Consider the following 8,182-nt stretch of genomic DNA (forward strand, 5'->3'; position numbering starts at 1 on the left):
GAGTTCAAGGAGGTGGAACAGCATGCTTAGCCTATGCTGGAGGAAGTTTCAGCTCAGCAAGGGTGTTTGGGACAGCTGAGTTGTGTATTGCCTGCCAGACTGCACCAGCTGCTCTGGAATCAGGTCTCAAACCAGACTTGGTCACCATTCCAGACTTTTCCTTCACCTCATTTGTTAGCGTCTTCGGATGCAAATTCAGTGGCCAGTATGTGGAGGCCTGGCTGGCTTTGCAGGGCTCCTGTCCAGCTGCCCTCATCCGATCTGCCTCCCCAGCAGGCCTGGCTGGATGCAAGCACTGCAAAGGTCTCAGAGGGAATGTGTGGGGCATCCAGGTTATAGCGCTGTCACCTTCCACTCCATGTGATGGCAGTGGTTGGCTTGGACAGAGAACAGGTCCATCCCATAACACAAGCGAGGTCGATGCATCCAAGTACAACACAGAGATGCAAGGTTTGCCTTGCAGAGGCAGTTCATCCTACCTCACATTTGGTACAATGGAGATAGCTCATTAGAAATTACCATCCTTCTGCAAAATAGCCTGTGCAGGCAGCGTGGATAAGGAGCAAGAAACAGCCTGAAAAAGAAATAGCAGGATGGTGGAGAAAAGCTTGGAAAGGTCGCCAGGCCTGCAAATGAAAAAATGTCCAGGGGCCGTGTAGAGGGGCTCCACTGTAATGTTTGGTACCATGCCCAGCCTGAAGCTCTAGCACCATTTAGTAGGCTGGACCAGCCTTGGCCTCAGTCTTGTTTGGCTGGATGGAAGCAGTTGTCATCGTGTCCCAAGTACCTTATCACTGTCACTTTTTAATTCCCCCAATGAGGTGTTGCAAGCAGATATACATGTGTTGTATCTGTACTTTGGATTTAGATTTGTCTCTGGGGACACACAATGATAAGTGTTAAGAGCTGCTTAGATCCCAAACTTATATTTCTGAACTGGTTTCTAGCAAGAGCAGAAGTCATAAGGCTTGGGAAGAGGCTGCATTCCCCACCAGAAACATCCTGATGGGTTGGGACCCTGAGCTGGTGCTACCCACACAGCAGCTGGGGTTAATGACCAGGCTCAGGTCATTGGTAGTGTTACCTAACAACTGCTATTTGGGTTTGCCCTTGTTCGGTGCCTGCTGCTGGGATTTCCTGAGCAGCTGCAGGGGCAGGTCTGGGTCTGTGGATGCAGGTCCCCTGTGGGAAGAGGCTGCTGTGATTAATGACCATCGATGACTGAGAGGGGAAGAGACAGGAGGAGAAAGCTGCCAAGGCTTTAACTCTGATGTGTGCAGAGAGGTTCAGCCTGGTTCAGATCTACCAGTGGGCAGGCAAGGATCCTTGGCCAGCCCAGGTGTTAACAAGCCAGAGGTGAGCATGGGTGATCAGGACATGTTGCGTAAGTCAGAATTAAAGTGCCAGAAAAAGCCTCCTGGGAGATGAAATGTCTTAAGTGTCATCAGCTCTGCAGAGATAATGAGAACCAGAAAGCACCAGGAGGTAAACTGGCACAGATCTGTGAAAACTGGCTTGTGGGCCCGGGATCCTTGCAGATCCATGCTGACTGCAGGGCCAGTGGGGAGGGTGACCATGGGGGAGTCTGGTGTTTATGGAGGGGCTGTAGGGTTAATCCTCCTTAATCTCAGAGGCAATCAACTCTGAAAGACGAAAGCCTTCCTGCCAAGCAATGTCGCATGCCCCCACTTCTGCTTCTTCAGTTGCCTTGAATGGAAAACAAAAATGCAGGAAAATGGCAAGGGCTGCATGTGCTATTGCTGTTTGTGTGGTCAGTGCAAATGAGGGGAGCATCCCTGTTTTACTCTGGGCTTAGCCTCTTGACCAAGGCCCTGTAACTTGGGAGTTGAGGGAGCCTCCTGGGACTGAAGCCAGGAGGTGCAGCTGAGAGCATTGTGTGGGTCTGTGGGTGTCACATCCCCAGTAGAGGCACCCTCACCTCTGGTGGTGACCAAACCCATTACAGGCAAAGGCAGTGGATGACCACCTGTGTTAGAGATCAGATCAGAGTGAATGACGCTGGAGCTGGTCTCCCAGGAAGGCTGTAAAGCCTCCATCCTCAGAGGGGTTCAAAAACCAACAGGACATGGCTCTCAGCATCCTGGCCTGGGCAGAGGGCTAGACCCCTCCCAGAGGTCCCATCCCACCTCAACCAGTCTGTGAGTCTGTGGGAGAGCACCAGGGGGTGTTCTCCACTGCCAGGACAATCTCTTTGGCCATGGCTGAGAGGCTCATGGCTGGCTGAGGCAAGGACATTAGGAACCTGTTTCCTCCTCACCTCCACTGTGTAAACAGTGATGAGGTCCTTAACTTCTCCCTTGCCCTCACTGCTCCTTGCAGGGCTGTGCCTGAGCCCTGCAGGGCAGCACTTCGGGCACAGCAGAGTGCTTTTGGAAGCCATCTGAGCTGCTGCCTCTGGGCACTGTGGTGATGAAGCTGCTTCCACTCCTCCCAAAAGGAGGCAGGGCTGTGGAAGCTAGTGGAAGGTGGGCACCAACAGCCACCTGGCTGCCTTTGGTGTTAGGCCTGAACTGGTGGGGGTGAGGGCAGGGTTATTTCACAAAATACCGATGAAGTATCTGGTGGGGTTTTGTTTTTCTAGCTGCCTCCTTACTGGTGCCCCAGAGGCTTGTGGTAAAGGGTAGATGTTCACACTTGTACCTGTGCCCCAGGTGCATGCCTTCCTCTGCCTGCAAAGGCTGTGTTCCCAGCCTCAAGAGAAGCTCTGTATTGGCAGTGAGATTTCAGGCTGAATTAAGTGGCAAAGGCAAATCCTCAGCTTTGGGAAGAGCACACTTGACCTTTGCCTCTACAGAGTTACACTCTCCCTTGGGAGGAAGTGTTGGCTCAGCTGCTAAACAAAGCACTGGCTGTCATGAGCAGGACCTGCTCAGGGAGGGAGGGCCTGGGGTGGGGGTCGGATTTATGCTCCAGGGGCGAGGAAGAGACAGCAGACCCAGTGACCTGGAAGCTTAGAGGTGACCAGCTCAATTTACTGAGAAATGCAAAGCTACCTTGCATCCTCTGTCAGTAAAAATACACCATCTGGGCAGATGGGCCCACTGGTACATCCAGTTGCAAGAGAGTAATTTGCTTAGTAAGAGCCAAATGATGTTTTCAGTCCCCTTTCCTTGTTTACCAGCCTGTTCTCCTCTCATGTCCTGCAGTGCCTCTCACCCTGAAATGCTGCTAGCATCTTTGCAGGTTCTCCAGGAGCCATGGAAGAAGTATCCAGGAGTGAACTGGGCCCTAGCATGGACTTCAGACCATGTTATGTGTGGTCAGTGGTAGGAACAGCTAAACATGCTTGTTCTCCCTAAGCAGTGGCCTGTGTACAGCTTTCACATTAATTCAGGCATTTTCTCCTACAGTATGCCCTTTGTTCTATGTAACATGGCTCACTCTAGTGCCAGAGGGCCCAGCAAGTTATATGGGTAAACACAGAGTGGGTGTGTGGGGTTATCTCTTTTCCACTTTGTACCTGAGGATTATAGCTGGATGGTTCATCTGAGATCACAGAAGCAGCTTGAGTCAGAGCTAGGACTGAACGCAGGTACCAATAGCGGGACTGTGGGGTAGTGCCCCACCTCTGCTGTTATGGACTCTGTTTAGAAGTTGTCAGGTCTCTCTATGCTGATGCTTTTCCATGTGTCCACATAAGTCAGATTGCTCTTATTTCCAGGATTTTTTTGGGAGTTTGGCAGCCCCAGGCCCAGGCTTGTAAAACAGATCTATAAGGACAAAGAAACTTGCTGAGCACACAACACTATACAAATGTATTTGCATCTCCATCACTACAGGTGCAGTGTTTGGAGATTTGGAGTTACCCCTGACCTTCACACCCTCATCTCTCCCTAGCCTCCTCCACTAAAATGCACTGAGCTTGGAACCACTTTGAATTAGTGACTTTAAAGAGGCAGTTCAGTATTACTGAGAGCACGTGGATTAGGGAGGGAAGCGATTCACTTGGGTGGAGCTGATGAAAGAATCCAGGTTTGCCCAAGCCTCCAAAGGGCTGTAAAATAGGTGTAAATACATTTATAGTCTACTGCATTGCAGAGAAGTGAGGAGACTTGAAATAAAATTCTCCTTTCGTGCTATCTTTGCCAATTCCTGTAGATATTTGTGCAGTGCTTGGTCACTGGGTTAGCAGAGTGGTTTCCCTTTCAGGAGTGATTAGAGCATATCATGTCAGTCAGTACTGTGAGACAGAAACGTTGCCTTTACCTGCAGGTGGACTGGCATATGGAAGGAGATGAGAGAATTGTTAATCGGTTACTGTGAACTTAGACCCAGACCATCTGAAGAGCTTGTGGGAAGCAACCACCACCATGTTAGCAAAGCTCTCCCACATGCTCAGGATAGAGCTACCTCCTGCTCTGTCAGCTTTACAGGTCATCTGTGTCTCTTGCCTCTGTGTCACTCACACCTCAAAGTATCAGCTGTGTTTCTGTTGGCATGGGATGGCTGGGAACAGCCCAAAATGGAGTATGTTACTGAACGCTTATGTGGGAGGTCTGTTGTTAGCACGGGTGTGAGTGCTGCACATCTGAGAAACTAATATGATGAGAGGGGCTGTGCACATGAAACAGCTCAGGGCAGTGGGCCATGTTCCTCCTTTAGATCTGCTGGGTGCTGATAAACCTGTTACTGGCAGCTTGATGCTGCTGTTGATCAGGACTTTGCTGAGAGCAAAAGCCCTGGAGGCTGTTGGCAGCTGAGCTTTGCACAGGACCAAGCTGATGGAGTCAGTTATCCCTCTCCCAACACATATGGTGTGGATTCCCAATCAATTTTCTGAGCACATGGAGTTTCTGGGAGATGTTTGGCTGAAGTCTAGGCTTGGTCCAGCTGTGTCAGCAAGTTCTGGGCTGGGAAGGGCACTGGATTTCACTTCCCTATTTTCCTCCTAGAGCCTTGCTGACACAGCTTCCTGGCCCACTAGTGTCAGGAAGAGGCAGTTCAGTTTCTGGGAGGGGTGGGGGGCTCGGCCCAACCTGCATGGGGCGTGAGAAGGGCACCAAACCATCCTTCCAGCCCAGCTGCTTCCTCCACTAAAGCAACGAGACAGAGTCTCTGCCATACCCAGACTGTTTGGAAACATGTTGATAAACTTCCAAATGTCTATTTTACAATCCAGATGTGCTAGCCTTGGCTGTAAACCCTCATCTGAAGAACAGGTGTGCTATAATGTTTCTAGCAGTGGCCCCAAAGCCAGCTGGAGGCTTGAACTGAGCAGGGGCCAAGGGGCTAGTGCCATATAGGATATGGATACTGGGGCAGCGACAGGTGAGGCAGAGAGCTGTAGGTCAGCTGTAGTTCATGGCAACCCAGAGTCAGACTGCAAGGGAAGAAAGGAGCAAGCCAGACTATCCCTCAACCCCCAGGCTCTGCGTAGCAGCACTGAAGTTGTTGCAGAAAAGGCTGTCCTGATTTTGTGGGCAACATGGATGCATCCCTGGGGTTCATCGGCCTTAGGTGGATTTGTCCTGGTGAGGAGGCAGAGGGCTAGAGCTAGCCACTAGCCTCTGGTATTTTCTGTAGTTTGCCTTGGCCTCCCCAGCAGCTCTGTGGCCTGGGAGGCACTGCAGGCCCTGCCAGCATTGCCGTGGGAACTGCAATGAATGGGGCAACTGCTTCCGTGGGCCAAACTTCACATGCACTTTTAGCCTGGAAAGCATGTGTCCCCCCTGGGCTAAGAAAGGTGTCTTGCTGGGCCTGGATCTGGTTTCTGAAAGCTGTGTTGGGGGGGAAGTATAGTCCTAATGGAAGGACTGGCAGCAGCACTGGGCTGCCAGAGATGAGCACCAGCTCTCTGGTAGAGGAAGGACAGCTAGTCCTGGTTGCAGACTGGCAGAAAGCCTGTTGGATGGTGAGGATGAAGCTGGGTACAAGGTGTTTATACCACACTGCCTTCGCTATGCATGGTGCCTGCAAGCCCAGAGATGAGATCCGTGCTGATGGCCTATCTCTCTACAACCCCAAATGCCCAAACTTGCTCTCACATAGGATTTTACCTCCACTGGTAGCTCTGGGTGATTTATGTAGCCTAAAGGTTTTGTCAGTGATATTCATACCCTCCAGAGCTCCCACAGATCCAGAAAAGTTTGCAGGGGAAGCAGAGCGTGACTCAGAGCAACAAGGTAGGCAGCACCTGCCATAGGAGCAGCTGCTTGCTGCAAGTGGGCAGCACAGCCAGGGTGACTCAGGCTGGGGGCAGCACTGGGGAAAGCCAAGGGCTATATCGATCCCATCTCCTCAAGGAACAAGATACCAAAGTGGCATTGAGAGCCCCTCCTCCCCAAAACAGCACTTTTCCTGCACCTGGAGTGGCCCTGGCCATGCTTTGTGCCCAGGGAGGAGCCTTCAGCATCCTCTTAGAATCATAGAATCAGAATCAACCAGGTTGGAAAAGACCTCAAAGATCATTGAGTCCAACCCTACCGTGGTTACTAGCCCATGGCACTAAGTGCCACATCCAGTCTCATCTTGAAAACCTCCAAGGATGGTGAATCTACCACCTCCCTGGGCAGCCCATTCCAATGCCTGATAACTCTCTCCATAAAAAATCTTTTCCTAATATCCAACCTAAACGTTCCCTGGCAGAGCTTGAGTCTGTGCCCTCTTGTCCTACTGCTAGTTGCCTAGGAGAAGAGATCAGCTCTCACCTAACTACAACCTCCTTTCAGGCAGTTGTAGAGGGTGATAAGGTCACCCCTGAACCTCCTCTTCTCCAAGCTAAACAACCCCAGCTCCCTCAGCCTCTCCTCCTAGGACTTTTGCTCGAGTCCCTTCACCAGCCTTGTTGCTCTTCTCTGGACCTGCTCCAGCACCTCAATATCCTCCCTGAACTGAGGGGACCAGAACTGTACACAGTATTCAAGTTGTGTACACAGTATTCAAGGTATATTCTCGTCCCTTACAGTGGGCATAAGGCTAGCTGGTACTGTTGCTTCATTGTAATCTGCTCCCAGATTGCATTCCTGGCTTGTGTAAGTACCTTTCCTGCTCTGTGCTCCTGTCTGCCTGCCTCCTGCTGCCCTGCAGCAGAAGCTGCCTGTAGACCAGCTCACATAGCCTCAGAGCAGGCAGTTCGGGCCTGATGTTGCTACTGCAGGGATTTTCCCCAGGAACACCAGGAGCTCCCCACCTCCTTCAGTCCTGCCACCCACCCTCCAGGATGTGTTTCCCTTGGCGCAGGGATGCACAAGACCAGGCTTTGGGAGGAAGGAGAGGGTCTCTCCTTCCTCCACAGTGCCTTCTCACCTTTCCTTGTTAAACTCTCTTTCACCACTATTGTTATTTCCTGTAAGTCTGGGTCCTTTCGTCAGGCTGTGTGCCACACCTATGTGTAGAGTGGATGACAGTAGAGTCAGCATGGCAACTAGTGAGAGAGACTTTTGGAGCTGTGATGTCACCGGAGAGCTGGATTCCCAGCCTATGAAGTCATAGCTGGGAAATTGGGTACTCAGCCTAATCCCAATAATTACCCAATGGGACTGTAAAGTATCAATGCACTAGTCTATTGCGTGATGACTAACTACTTAAGCTCTAACACATGCCACCTAATAATTACCACTTTTTGCAGTTCTGTGAGATTCACTTATTAACATGCACTTGAAATCACTGCATTGTAATGAGCTGAGATCACTGCTCACACAGCCATTGCAGTGCCCAAATTGGTAGGAAAGCACCTAAAATCCTGTGATGGGAGTGAGCAATTTCAGCATGGCAATGTAACCAAACTAAAATACAGATAGAACATCAGCCCCACCAATCATTTCCATTTCAGGATCTAGGTGACCATCATCAGTTTTCTACTGTTATGCAAAGCTGATGGGCTGAAGGATTTCCAGTCCAAGCTTCCCATGCCCTGGGCAGCAGCCCAGGTGAGGGTTTTAAGGAAGGAACAGCAACTTGAAGGAAATGAATTGTTGCTTCTTAAGAATATTGTTTTGGAATCAGAAGCATGAATGAAATTATTTTAATCCCAAACACTGTGTTGAACTCGAAGTTTGATTCAGGTTTGTTTTTCTGGTCTTTGTTGTTCAGTGTGGGAGGAATTTATCAGGAAGAGCTTGTTCAACATAGTCTGGGCAGTGCCTGGTTTCTCTGTCTTCGCAATTGGGTCAACTTGTTTGCATTTTCTTTTCCGCAGGTTGTAGACTCCTTGGGAAGCACT

Source organism: Acanthisitta chloris, unplaced genomic scaffold, assembly GCF_000695815.1.
Source record: "Acanthisitta chloris isolate BGI_N310 unplaced genomic scaffold, ASM69581v1 scaffold3935, whole genome shotgun sequence".
In the NCBI taxonomy this organism is placed as follows: Eukaryota; Metazoa; Chordata; class Aves; order Passeriformes; family Acanthisittidae; genus Acanthisitta; species Acanthisitta chloris.